Source organism: Vicugna pacos, chromosome 8 (genome assembly GCF_048564905.1).
Source record: "Vicugna pacos chromosome 8, VicPac4, whole genome shotgun sequence".
NCBI lineage: Eukaryota > Metazoa > Chordata > Mammalia > Artiodactyla > Camelidae > Vicugna > Vicugna pacos.
In genome coordinates this window covers 4808623-4823343 of record NC_132994.1, presented here as the reverse complement: position 1 = coordinate 4823343, position 14721 = coordinate 4808623, and the positions used below count along the sequence as shown (strand labels likewise).

Sequence of the window (14721 nt, the reverse complement as noted above, 5' to 3'; positions counted from 1 at the left end):
CATAATGTCCTCAAAGTCCATCCATGTGGCCAAAAATTGCAGGATTACCCTCATTTTCATAGTTGAACAATATTCCACTGTATCCATAGCACATTTTCTTCATCCATCAGCAGACATTTAAGTGGTTTTCATATCCTTGCTAACTTAAACTGTGCTGCAGTGAACTTGGGGACGCATATATCTTTTTGAGTCAATGTTTTCATTTTCTTCAGATAAATATCTAGGAGTGGAATTGCCGGATCATATGGTAGTTCTACTTTCAATCGTAAGAGAAACTTCATACTGTTTTCCATAGTGGCAGCACCAATCACATTCCCACCAGCAGTGCACAAGGGATCCCCCCTCCACATCGTCACCTGCACTTGTTGTGTCCTGCCTTTTTGGTAACAGCCTTTCTGAGAGGTATGAGGAAATATCTCATTGTGGTTTTGATTTACATTTCCCTGATGATTAGTGATGTTCCACACCTTTTTCATGTGTCTGTGGGACAACTGTACATCATTTTTGGAAAAACTGTCTAGTCAGATTCTCTACCCATTTTTAAAAAATGGATCATTTTCTTTTTTTGCTATTGAATTATGTGAGTTCTTTATAGATTTTGGATATTGACCTGTTATCAGATATGTGATTTTCAAATATTTTCTCTGACTTGGCAGTTTGCCTTTTCATTTATTTGATGGTTTTCTTTGTGGTGCAGAACTTTTTTAGTTTGATATAGTCTCACTTGTTTATTTTTGCTTTCATTGCCTTTGCTTTTGGTTGTCAATTCAAAAACTCATCACTGAGACCAATGTCAAGGTAAACTCAGTGAGTTTACTGCCTATGTCTTCTTTAGCAGTTTTATGGTTTCAGGTCTTACATTCAATCTTTAATTTATTTTGAGTTAAATTTTGTGCATGGTATATGATAGTGGTCCAGTTTTATTCTTTTGCATGTGCCTGTCCAGTTTTCCTAACACTTTTTATTTGAGATTCCTTTCCCCATTATATATTCTTGGCTCGTTTACCATAAATTAAGTGACAATATATACATAAGCTTATTTCTGGGTTCTCTATTTTTCCATCGATCAATGTGTCTGTTTTTATGACACTATCATACTGTTTTAAATTCAAGCTCACCTTGTTTCATTGTGCTTCACTTGCCCATGCTTGGCAGACATTGTAGTTTTTACAAATTGAAGGTTTCTGGCAACCCTGCATTAAGCAAGTCTGTGAGCCATTTTTTCAAAAACATTTGCTCACTTGGTATCTCTGTGTCATACTTTGGTAATTCTCACAGTATTTCAAACTCTTAAGTTTATGATTACATATGTTATGACAACTGTGATCAGTGATCTCCGATGTTACCCTTATAATTATTTGGGGGCACCACAAAGTACTCCCAGATAAAACAGCAAACTTAATTGATAAATACTGTGTGTGTGACTCCTCCACCAACCAGCCACCCCTCATCTCCTTCTGTCAGTCCTCAGGCCTCCCTGTTTGCTGAGACAAGACAACATTAAAAATTTGGCCAGTTAATAACTCTAAAATGGCCTCTAAGTGTTTGAATGAAAGGAAGAGTCACATATTTCTCACCTTAAATCAAAAGTTAGAAATGATTAAGTTTTGGGAGGAAAGCAGTTGAAAACCAAGATATGCCAAAAGCTAGGCCTCTGGCACCAAACAGTTAGCCAAGCTATGAATGCAGTTTTAAAGGAAATTAAAAGGGCTATTCCAGTGAACACAAAAATGAACAGAAATTGAAATAGCCTTATTGCTGACATGGAGAAAGTTTTAGTGATCTAGAGAGAGCATCAAGCCAACCACGAGATTCCCTTAAGCCAAAGCCTAACCCAGAGCCAGGCCCTAACTCTTTTCAATTCTGTGATGGCTGAGAGAGGTAAGGGAGCTGCGAAACAAAGTTCTGAAGCTACCAGAAGCTGGTTCATGAAGTTTAAAGAAAGAAGTCATCTCTGTAACATAAAAGTGCAAGATGATGCAGAAGATGGAGCAAGTTATCCAGAAGATCGAGCTCAGATCGTTCATGAAGATGGCTACACCAAACAACAGATTTTCAGTGTAGACAAAACTGCATTTTATTGGAAGAAAATTCCATCTAGGATTGAGAGGAGAAATCAGTGCCTGGATTCAAGGCTTTGAAAGAAAAACTGACTCTCTCATTAGGGGCTAATGCTGCTGGTGACTTGAAGTTGAAACCAATGCTCATTTACCATTCTGAATATCATAGGGCCCTTAAGAATTATGCTAAATCTACTCTCTCTGTGCTCTGTAAATAGAACAACAAGGCCTGGATGACAGCACATCTTTTTACAACCTGGCTTATTGGTTATTTTTATCCCATGGTTGAGAACAACTATCCAGGAAAAAAAAAGATTCCTCCCAAAATATTGTTGCTCATTATTAAGAACTCTGATGGAGATGCACAACAAGGCTAACGTTTTCATGCATGTTAACACAACATTTGTTCTGCAGCCAATGGTTCAAGGAGTAATTTTTGCTTTCAAGTCTTATTATTTAAGAAATATATTTTGTAAGACTACAGCTGCCAAAGATTGTGATTCCTCTGATGGATCTGGGTAAAGCCAACTGATAGTCTTCTGGAAAAGAGTCACCATTCCAGATGCTGGTCTGCAGAAATTCTGCCAAAAAATGCTGACAGTCTTATGGGAGTTCCTTTGTATGTTATTTGTTGCTTTTTCATTGATGCTTTTAATATTCTCTCTTTATCTTTAATTTTTGTCATTTCAGTTATAACATATCTAGGTGTGTTCCTCTTTGAGTTAACTCTGTATGGGACTCTGTGCTTACTGGACTTGGATAACTGTTTCCTCTCCTAGGTTAGGGAAATTTTCTGCTGTTATCTCTTGAAGTATTTTTCTCAGGCCCTTTCTCTCCTCTTTCTGGGACTCCTATAATGCAAACATTAGTATGCTTGACGTTGTCCCAGAGGTCTTTTAAAGTGTCATTTCTTTTCATTCTTTTCTCTCTCTCTCTCTTTTTTCCCCTGTTCATGGCAGTAATTTCTACTATTCTGTCTTCCTAGGAACTGATCCATTCTTCTGTATCATTTAGCTTATTGTTGACTCCTTCCAGTGTATTTTTCAGTTATTGTATTCTTCATCTCCATTTGGCTATTCTTTATAACTCATTATTAAACCTTCTAACTTCTCACTCTATGCATCCATTCTTCTTCCAAGTTCTTTGATCATCTTTTCAATCATCACTTTGAACACTTTCTCAGATAGAACGCCTGTCTTCATTTAGTTCTTCTTCTGAGGTTTTATATTTTTTTTCCATCTGGAACATACTCATCTTTGCCTCATTTTGTTAAGTTGCTGTTTGTATTTTTATATATGTAGTTAGTTACATTTCTTGACCTTGGAGAAGTGGCCTTTTGTAGGAGACATCCTGTGCATCCCAGCAGGGCACTCCCCTCTGGTCACCCAAGCTTTATGCCCTAGGATCCCCCTAGCAGAGCTGAGTGGGTCCTTCTGCTGTGGTGGGCTATGTGGGCAGTCTGGTGGGCCTGGTTGGCCCCTAAACTGGATAGTTGCCAGGCTCTGCCTTTTGCAGATGCTGCTGGCTGCTCTTTAGCAGGCCCTGGTCATGATGTGGCTGGTTGTGGAAACCTAGGAGTCCCCAGGGCTGGTGATGAGCGGAGTCAGGGTCCCAAACTCTTCACCACTGTCAGGTGAAGGCAGACCCTGGGATTAGGGCCAGACTGCTGACAGGCAGAGCTGGTTCCTAGAGTCTGGCTGCAGGGCCCAGGGATCTGAAGGCTCATAACAGATCACTGGTGAGAGGGACAGTGGTGGGGTTCCTGACATAGTTGAGAATGGGGTCTGGGGTATTCCGAAGGTTTCACTGGCCTGCTAGTGGGCAGGGCCAGGACCCAGCTGGTCCCAGGGTAGGGTCTGCCCCCTGAGGGCAGACCTGGTGGGCAGACTCAGTCTGCAGGCTGCAGGATCATAGTTTTCTTGCTTCTGGTGTCTGCCCCCTGGTGGGTGAGTCTGGCCTAGAGGCTAGTTCAGGCTTCCTGAATGAGAGGTCAGTTCCTCTCCACTGGTGGGTGGTCTTGGCACTCTGGTGGGCAGGGCCACGTCTAGGGGCGTGTTTTGAAGTGGCTCTGACTTCAGGAAAGCTTTAGTTAGCCTGTCTGATGATAGGCGGGACTGTGTGTGTGCCCCCCCCCCCATTTGTTTGGTCTGAGAGGTCCCAGCACTGGAGATTGTTAGGCTGTTAGGTGGCGCCAGGTCTTGGCGCTACTGAGCCAAGATGGCAGCTGCCAGGAATGTTCCCCAATATGTCTGCACCAGTGTCTTTGTCCCTGGGGTGAGCCACAGCTGCCCACTCCCTCTCCAGCAGATTCACCAAGACCAACAGGTTGGTCTGGCTCAGGCTCTTATCAAGTTGCTGCTTTAACCTTGGGTCCTGGTGCACGTGAGATTTTGTATGCACCTTTTAAGAATGAGGTCTCTATCTTTCTCCTGGTCCTGTGGGGTTCCTGTAATTAAACCCTCTTGGCCTTCAAAGCCAGATGCTCTGGGGGTTCAGCTTCCTGGTGATGGGCCCTCAGGCTAGGTAGCCTGACATGGGGTTCACAACTTCTACTCTCATAGGGGAACCTCTGAAATATAATTATTCCCTAGTTTATGGATCACCCACCTGGGAGCATGAGATGTGACTATGCTGCAAGTCCATCCCTCCCACCCATCTTGTATTGGTTCCTTCTTTATGTCTGTAGTTTTGGAAGATCACTTCTGGTAGACTCGTTTCTTTTGCGTCAGTAGTTGTTCTGAAGATGGCTGTGATTTTGGTTTGCTCTTGAGAAAAGGTGAGCTCAGGGTCTTTCCACCTCACCATCTTGGTTGATCTCTGCAGAAATCCCAAGTCTAGAAACCCTGCTGTTGGGCTTGGTATCCAAATAAATTTTAAATATAGTACTCACATTATTTTTCAGACATGATGCTGTTGCACACTGAGTAGACTACAGTACAGTGTAAACATAACTTTCATGTGCACTGGGAAGCCAAAAATTTACTTGACTCACTTGTGATGGTCAGTTTATTGCGGTGGTCTGGAAGTGAGCCTGCAGTACCTCTGAGGTATGCCTGTACTGTAGCAATGTAATTTACTTTGAAATCATGGGTCTCAGCACCTCTTGCTTTGTTTTTCCTTCTCAAAATTGTCTTGGCTATTTGGGGTCCCTTAGGTTCCTTATGAATTTGAAGATCATTTGTTCTCTTCCTGTAGAAGATGCCCTTGTTACTTCGGTAGGATTGCACTGAATCTGTAGATTGCTTTGGGTAATATGGACATTTTAATGATATTAATTCTTCCAATCCATGAGCCGGAATTATCTTTCCATTTGCTTGAGGCTTCTATAATTATTTTCATCAATGTCTTATAGTTTTCAGTGTATGGAACTTTCACCTCCTTGGTTAAATTTATTCCTAGGTATTTTATTATTTTTGATACAATGAAAATAAGTTTGTTTTCTTAATTTATCTTTTTGATATGTTGTTAGTGTATAAAATGCAGAGGTTTTCATATATTGATTTTATATCTTGCAGCCTCATTGAATTTGTTTATTAGTTTTAACAGTTTTTCGGTAGAGTCTTAGGGATTTCTATATATAATGTCATGTAATCTGTAAATATTCACAGTTGTACTTCTTCCTTTCTGATTTAGATGTATTTTACTTCTTTTTCTTGCCTAATTGCTCTGGATAAGAGCTCCAGTACTATGCTGAATCAAAGTGCTGACAGCAGGCATACTTATTTCGTTCTTGATCTTGCAGGAAAATCTTTCAGCTTTTGATCACTGAGTATAAGGTTAGCTGTAGGCTTGTCAATATATGACTTTATTATGCTGAGGTATATTCCCTCTATACCCACTTTATAAAGTGTTTTTCATAGTTTATGTTGAATTTTGTTAAATGCTTTTTCTGCATCTATTGAGATGGTCATATAATTTTTATCTTAATGTAAATAATATGCCTTATTACACTGACTGATTCATGTGTTGAATCATCCTTACATTCCTGGAAAAAGTCCCACTTGATCATGGTGTATGATAATTTTAATATCTTGTTGAATTCAGTTTACTAATATTTTGTTGAAGATTTTTGCATCTTTGTTTATCCAGAATGTTAACCTGTATTTTTTTTTTCCTTTTGGCACCCTTGTCTTGTATGGTGAGTTTGGAAATTTTCCCTCCTTTTCTATTTCTTTAAGAGATTGGGAAAGATTGTATTAATTTTTCTTTAAATATTTGGTAGAATTCACTAGTGATGCAATCTTCTCCTAGACCATTTGGGTGGGGGGAGGTGATTACTGATTCAATCACCTTACTAGTGATCACTGTTTAGATTTTTTATTTCCTTATGCTGCCTCCTTGGTAAATTAACACTTGCCCCAAATATTAAAAAGTCATAGCAGTCAACATTTTTTGGTACTATTTGCTAAAGAATTATAGAGTCTTGTTCAAGTACTTTTGAATTGCTTGATAAGATTCAAAGTTCATACATAATGGAGAATATTGGCTCCATTTAAAGTTATTTCTACTAAAGTGGATTGGTTTTCCTCCTGGGTAATAAAATGTCAGGTTTCTAAAAATTGAAGACAAATAACTTTTTAAACTTCATATGTAATAGTACAAACATCAGACTTTCTCTTACAGTGATACAATTTGCAGCACAGGGCAAGGATTAAGAGTATGGGTTCTGAGCCAAACTCCATGGGCTCCAATTCTGGCTCCACCACCTCCTAGTAGCCTGAAATTGGTCCAATATATTACACTCTCTGTGCTTCAGTTCTCAACCTATAAAATGATGAGTACAATTATATCTGCATCACAAGACTGATGCGAGGATTAAATTAATTAATAAATGTAAAGCATTTAGAATAATCATGGGCTCATAATATGTACTATACAGGTATTAAAACCATTATAATCTTGTAAAATAATTCAAATAGGAATTGATTTTACTTCGTCGCCTTCCAAAGATTTGGAAAGTCATGAGACAACTCAAAGTGTCATGTTATGGTCATTGTTAATAGCCGTCCATCTACAGCCTTAAAGCTCTATTTAATAGTAAATTAATAGTAAATATTTTCAAAGCTCTTTGAAAAGTGCATCTTTGCTGGGGGAAAGGAGGGTTCATGCATTATTCTTTCAGTCAGTATTTGTTGCTTGCCTATTCTTAGACAATGAACAAAATGGACCCCAAATATCTACCTCATAAAGTTTACATTCTAATATGGACTCAGAGAATAAATAAGTTAAGCAAAAATGTGTGCTAAGAAGCGGAAAAGGAAGAAAGGATACAGGAAGTGTTAGGCATGAGAGTCATTCCAGCTGTAAACACTCTTGTGGATGGGGACTTGTCCACTGTACTAGTGGTTTTATGTCGTGTGTCAATCATTCTACTTTGTCATGCATGATGCATAAAGTAAGTCATTTTGTGAATTACAGCACAATCCTTAAATCAAATCTGGGTGGTAACAGTTGCCAGGTCAGCAAACTATTAAGTATATGACTACATTCTCTAGGTTCAGTTTATCCATCTTCCAAGGTAGGAAAAACATACCGTATACAATTTTTGTGATGGCCAAACCAAACAGGTGGAAGAATTGTTCGGAGACCTCTATGCATAAAGCACTCCCTTTTGAAGAACCCCAATAGTTTCCTCTCAAGAAGGGCCTAGTGATTCATTTTTTTAAATTATTTAACAAGCTTTTACTTTTTATTAATTCTTTGATGGGGACTAGTCTCAGCACTTTAACAATAGTAACTCATTCATTCGATCCTCATAACCACACAATTTGTATTTATTATTAACCTCATTTTAGAGATGAGAAACTGAGGCACAGAAAGACCAACTGTTTTGTCCAAGGTGACAAGACCAGTAAATGGTAGGGAAACTCTTTCATATTAAGTTTTCTTAAAGTTTATGTTACTCCGCACAGTTAGGAGAAAGAGACACCTGCGCCCTGGTCTCGGCAGACTGGTAGGACAAGGCACCACATCCTTCCTGCGGATGTAGCTCTGTGCCAGGGAGCAGTCAAACGGAGCTGGCGTGGAGTATCAATGCCCAGTCAGGCTGCTCCTGCTTCGTGTGTTCTGTGGATGCTTAGGAAAACTTACACAGTCCTCAGCCACCCTCCCTCATCACCTGCCGTGTAACGATTTTTTCTTCTTGTGAGAGACATGAATAGGAGTATACGTGATGCTAAACAAAGTGTGGCCAACTGTTCACGCAACCTGTAATCCTGGTCATTCCTTATTCAGAACACGAGCTATGCACACACTCGAGGGGGAATGAACAACGGATGCGGATTCTGTGCTTAAAGTCCCTGTGTTTAAGCGTTTTGCTGGTTCATCCTTTTGGATCTGTGTCTCCCCTACTGAGGAAGGCACTTGCTCTTGCATTTCAGGTTAATTAACATCAACAGAGTGAGAAGCAGTATGTCTTTGCTTAGACATTATCTACTAGAAATAAGCCCTGGGAGTCTGAGGTGAAGTTAAACACCAGCTACTGTCTCTGCCTTTTCTGCGGAAGAGAAAAACAATTTTAAGAAGTGAAAAAGAGGTCACATTGCCCTTCCTTCTAAGCCAGTAGTTCTAAACTCTGTCTGCACATTATAATATTATGGAATACTTTTTTTTCTGTCATGGTAAACATCAGACTATTTAAATAGAAACTCCAGAAATGGGGCCTGAGCAGAAGTGTCCTTAAAAAGTTACCTGGGTGATTCTATAGTTCAGTCAGAGCTGATCTGGAATGTGAGGGTTGGACACTTTGTCACCAAGCCTCAACTGGGACCCTCTTCAACTGAAGCCTCTCACCTTCAGCAACAGGACCATAGGACATATGTCCAGGGCATAGTTAAGAATTGCTTATTAGGGATTAAAATATTTGCTGAAACCCTTTGAACAGTCTCCTCCCTGGTGTCCTAAAATTCCTTTTAATAGTTATTAAAGGGACCCAAGTGTCATCTAGTCAGGTAGGGGTGCCACCTCTAATTTCCTGTAACAAAGTTAGTGTAATGCTTGGCACATAATATACTTATGATAAACAGTAGTAGTTATTAGTTCTCAAGAAAAATTTTTATGTATACTTTCTATTGTTAAATAATGATAATTGTGTAAAGCGTTTTTAATTCCTTTAAGTTTTATGTGCCAATTAAGTCAAAGGGAAATTGCAGGGAGCCAGTTACATCTATGCTTTTTGCTCATTATAGGATGTTCTACTCTTGTACATAATTTATTTGTAACATGGTTGATTATGAGATCAAATTATATAGCCTGAAATATAAATATGTAAGTAACATGTTAAGGTCATGCCATCAAATATTTACTAGTTAAATCATGTAGGGCCAATGGTTAAATAAGGGGGAAATTTACAAAGTAGTTTCTTATTGGTATAATTTTTGGAGGGGGAGTCTATTGCTACAGGACGAGTTTTGCTGTTTTCTACTCTTTGTAAACAAACGGTTTATTAATAGTGTTTATTAAAAGGGTTTACTTATAAAGCCATCGTAGTTAATAATCATATCTAGTAGCTTGGAAAATAGCATTAATGTAGATTACATAAGTTAAAAAAAAAGTCAAAACACATCACACTTGACTTCACATTTCATAGTATAACCTAACATAAAAACTGTTTTATGAATTTTGCCATTACCATAACATTTCCTTACTGGAATTAAATTTCATTTAAAAATGAAAAATTTTAAATATAGAATTTTAAAATGTAGAATTATTTAAAAATATAGAATTATCACCCAAATCAGAGTAAAACTCTGCATACTAAAAACAGAAAAAGGTACACAATCTTTTCTGTATTAGGATTCTCCAGAGAAACAGAACCAAGAAGTTCCATGTGCTCCATGGGCGCACACGCACACACACACACACACAAATCCCAGGATCTATAGGTTGATGTCAAACTAGAAACCCGGGAGAGACAATGGTGTCGTTCTACTCCAAAGGCTGTCAGACTGGAAACCTGAAAGAGGCAACGCCTGAGTTCAAAGGCAGGAAGAACCAGTCTCGGATCAAAGACAGTCAAGTAGAAGGAATCTTCTTTTATTCAGGAGATGGTCTGCCTTTTTTTTTTTTTTCCCCTTCTACTCAAGGTTTCCACTGGTTGGCTGAGGCCCACACAGCAGGGAGAGCAATCTTCTTTACTCAGTCTAACAGTCTAAGTGTTAATCTCATGCCAAGACACTCTCACAGAAATATTCAGGATAAGATTTGACCAAATATCTGGACACCCTATGGACCAGTCAAGTTCACACATAAAATTAACCACCACAATATGCTTATACAATATGCTATGAAATATTGAAAATCTGGTTTGTATTCATAGAGAAGCGCATAATGGCAGACTGTGGGTGTAGTTGTGAAACAGGCTGACTAGCCCTGGGCCTCCTCCTCTCCTGTCTGTGCCTTCTCTGTATTGAGGACACCCACCACCTCCACTTTTGCAGGGCTAGTGTTTGGCCAGCATCCAGATGATGCACTGATCCTTTTGTGGTCTGTGTGTTTGTAGACATGCTGCCCACATTTTCTGGCCTGAGTAACTTCATTTGTCCGGAGATACCTGAATGCCATCAACTCCCAGATCCTCTGCTCTATAACCTCTAAAGGAAGATGCAGATCTCACCTTTCATTACTATGAGAGCTATTATGATACAGAAAACCCACACCAAAGAGAGAATGAATTTTTATTCTCCACTTACTAGTATATTGTTCATGAGAATGTTATTTGGCCAACTTACTTAGTATCTATAATCTTTGCTTTTCCCCTGTACAAAATGCAGAAGAGAACAACCTACTTTAGAAAGTTAGCATAAAGACTAATTCATACATAGAAGGTTCCAGGCACAGTGTCTGATACATGGTAAAAGCATTGACTGTGTAAATATATTTTGAGTAGGAGACCCTAAGTTGGCTGTCTCTGTAACTCTAAAGTCCTATCCACATAATTTTCCCATTTTAACACATATCTAACAATAGTGACCCCACAATAACCTTTAATTGTAATTTCTGCAACTCTTCTCCTTGGTGTTAGTTTTGTTTTAATGGGCCATATAAGGAAAAAGGACTTTTAAAAAAAATTTCCTTGTCTTTGAGATGCTTGTGAACTCTCACATCATCTTCTCATTCAATACCACTAATTGTTGTCAAACTCAGAAGGTAATGGGTGAGACTTCAAGTTATAATAATATCTCAGATCATAGGGAATAAAGACAGGCTTCAAATATATTTCAAATCTCTTGGCTTCTTGAGAAAATGGATACTAAATCTGTCACTTGACTCAAAATCAAGTAGTCAGCATTTGGCCTTGTTCCAGTATATAATGGAACAAATTCCAGCCCTTTCCTAGAGTAATTCTTCTTTGCAGTCCAGAGACATAAGACTGCTGTAGTTAGATGTTAATAAAAGATCTCAATGCAGTGGAGCAAAGTCCAGGAGGAGCAAGTCTTGGTGTGTAAGCCAAACGGGCCAGCTCTCTGTCATCTGGTAGCTGTCAGGAAGGAACAGCAGAGAGCAGAATTATAAAGCATGGCTATTTGTGCAGATTAAATAAACTATTGTCATTGTTTTGGATAATTTTAAGAAAATCAAAGAGCTTGAAATGGTTATGGAGATGAAGTGTAAATTATGTAAAGATGAAAAGAAAAAAATATTAGAATTGAAGAATTTCATGAAAACTTTGTTACCTCACTGCAACTAATCTAAAACTGTTCTTCTGAAATGAAATTATAAAGTCCATCATTTATTACGACCATTAAAAGAGGAGTCTGGTCTGATTAGTTCAATGTATAATTTAGAATTTAAGTCTCTAAATTGAATCCTTATGTTACATGGTTCCTCAAGCCAGGTGTATGTTAAAGTGAGCAATGGCGTGTAGAAGATAACAAATGTCATTACTGGAACTGACTCCTCCAGGGTAATTTTATGGGTGACCACATGGCTGAGGTAATGGTTGGTTGTGGTCAATTAAATTAACTAAATGTAATTCTTTTCTAATTTAAACAATTTCATTCAGAATTAAAAAAAAACATTTTTTCTATATTAAGCTACTACATCAGGAAGTTATGGGAAAATATCAACTTTTATTAACGTAAAAAAAGAGATGTTAGTGAGAAATCCCCAATCTATGTGCATTAACTTAGAGAATGTATATTCATTCTAGTCTTATAATCAGTTACATAGAAATGCGTAGTCCAAAATCTTTATCTACCAAAGCAGACTTTTAAACAAAAGTAAATATTATATGAGAATTTTCTTGGAGTCATACTAAGGGTCACAAGATTGTATCAGTGCTACTTCTGCAATGCTTGAATATGGTAGGTGACTAAAATTGGTACTTACCAATTCCAACAGGGTAGAGCATCGTGGAAGTGACACACACTTGGGACGCTACACCAGGACATTAATCCTAAATATCAACCAAGAGGAATAAAACAAATATGGAAAGCATGAAGAATATGAAGACATTTGATGTCAAAAAAGCAAATGATAAACTAACAATTTTCTCCTGTAGAGCACAGGGAACTATAGTCAGAGTCTTGTAGTGACTATAATGGAAGAGACTATGAAAACAAATAAATATATGTCCATGTATGACTGAAACATTATGCTGTACACCAGAAACTGACACATAGTAAACTGACTATATACTTCAGTCAAAAAAACGAAAATTAAAAAATAAATCTAGATTTAAAAAAACAAATGATATTTTTCATAAATGGAAAACACAAATTTGTGCAGAAAATTAAAATCAGAATTGAACTTCTATCTGTGTTGGTAAACATAAAACCTATAAACAATAAAGACATGTATAGAGAAGAATATTTTCTATAGAAGTGACATCATGGAAAATGACAGAATAGGCCAAAGAACCAGTCCCTCCACTAAAACAATTATAAACTCACAAAGACTGACAGAATCTTTTTTTGTCTGTTTGTTTTAAATCTGGAAACTAATCCAAAACTTTCATCAACCTGAGGGCTGTTTCATGAAGAAAAGGGCAGCTGACTGGTAGCAAGAGAGGGCTGTGCTCTTCTCACTCGCCTCCCATCTCCCGTTCCCCAGCACGGCGGTGGTAAACACCGCACAGCAGCCAGGGTTCCTGGGGCAGGCTGCTGGCTCCAGAGGACTAACACTGACCTTGATCTTAAAATACCGCGGTTGTGCATTTTGACGGGTTTGTAGTTCCCTCAGGAACCAGTGCGGAGACTGGTCCTGAGGCTGAGCAGTTTTCCCAGGCAGCCACAGTTGCTGATAGATTTAAAGATGTGTACTACCTGTGCCCACCTGATAAGAGACAGCAAGCAGGGTAAGTGGCAGAAAGACCCAGAAACCCAAGAAGGAGAAGGTAGGGTAAGAAGTCCTTTGAGGGAGAGAGAGCTTAGAGGGCCTCCGCATATACTGGGCGGGAGGGAGTGCAATGCGCATGCTCAGGTTCCACCCACGGCGCTTAAGACGAAATGCGGGAGAGTAAACGACAGGGCAGGGCAGCAGGAGGCCTGGCTTAGAGCTGAAGGAATTCCTGCTTCACGGCCAAACTGCCTAAGCCAAGTAAAGTAGTGCCTTCCATGTTTTAGCTCAAGACATTTAAGTAACCCCCTGTCAGGTCACCGGCTGCCCCCTGAGATCATGAACAGAGACTTCAGTGACCACACAGGACAAGAAATAAAGGCTTTACAAAAGCTCGAGGAGATTAGGAAAACAGTTTACGAAGAAAAAATGAGTATCATAAAAAGAAAGTATAAAAAGGAACAACATAAAAAGCCTGAGACTGAAAAGCACCATAACCGAAATAAAAATATATTAGATCTTTTGTCTAGCACAAGGAAATATATTCACTATCTTGTAATAACCTTTGATGAAAAAGAATATGAAAATGAGTACATGTATATATATGCATGACTGGGACATTGTGCTGTACACCAGAAATTGATATATTGTGACTATACTTCAATAAAAAAAATTCATTAGATACTTAACAAGTGATGTAAAGAGGCAGAAAAGATAAATCCGTGAACTTGACCATTGAGCAGAAAGAAGAAACATAAACAGAATCAAAGGACCTGTGGGAAACCTTCAACCAATATGTACTATGGGAGTCCCAGAAAGAACACGTGTCAGAGAGACATTGTTCCCTGTAAAATGTATAATTTTATGCTATGAATCTATTAATTTTACCTCAATTTTTTGAAAAGCACATTTTCTATCTGTAAAAATATCCTGCTGTTTTTAAAGATACCTGGCCAGTGGAATTGAATCTTGAATAAAATCCAGACAAACCCAAACTGAGGAACTTTCTACAAAATAATTGGCATGTGTTCTTCAAAACTGCTAAGATCATGAAAGCCAAAGAAAAATGGAGGAATTCTTCTAAACTGAGATACTAAAGAGACATGACAGATAAACAGAGCATATCTTCCTGGACCAGAATCTTTGCTTTAAGTGGCATTATTGGAACAATTGGTTATTTCTAAATGGAATCTATGGATTAGATGATTTTAATTGTGATTATGTGGCTATGTTCTTTTAAAGGTGTGCTAGTTTTCAAGGATGATGGGATATAGTATCAGCAGTAAAGAATGAGAGATGGAGAGATAATGTTATACACTGCTAACAACAATGAAATCTAAATTAAGGGAATAAAGGATATTATTTGTGCTGTTTTTTCCCATCA

General features: G+C 38.4%; 1 long non-coding RNA gene across 1 annotated transcript; it reads right to left on the bottom strand.

Moving 5' to 3' along the window:
* Positions 1 to 11274: 11274 nt before the first annotated feature.
* On the bottom strand, positions 11275 to 13329 carry LOC140697812 (uncharacterized). The gene is made up of 3 exons (XR_012075161.1): positions 13188 to 13329; positions 12390 to 12456; positions 11275 to 11538 (listed from the first exon to the last, which is right to left on the bottom strand). It is a non-coding gene; the product is annotated as an uncharacterized lncRNA (long non-coding RNA).
* Between the last annotated feature and the right edge of the window lie 1392 nt (positions 13330 to 14721).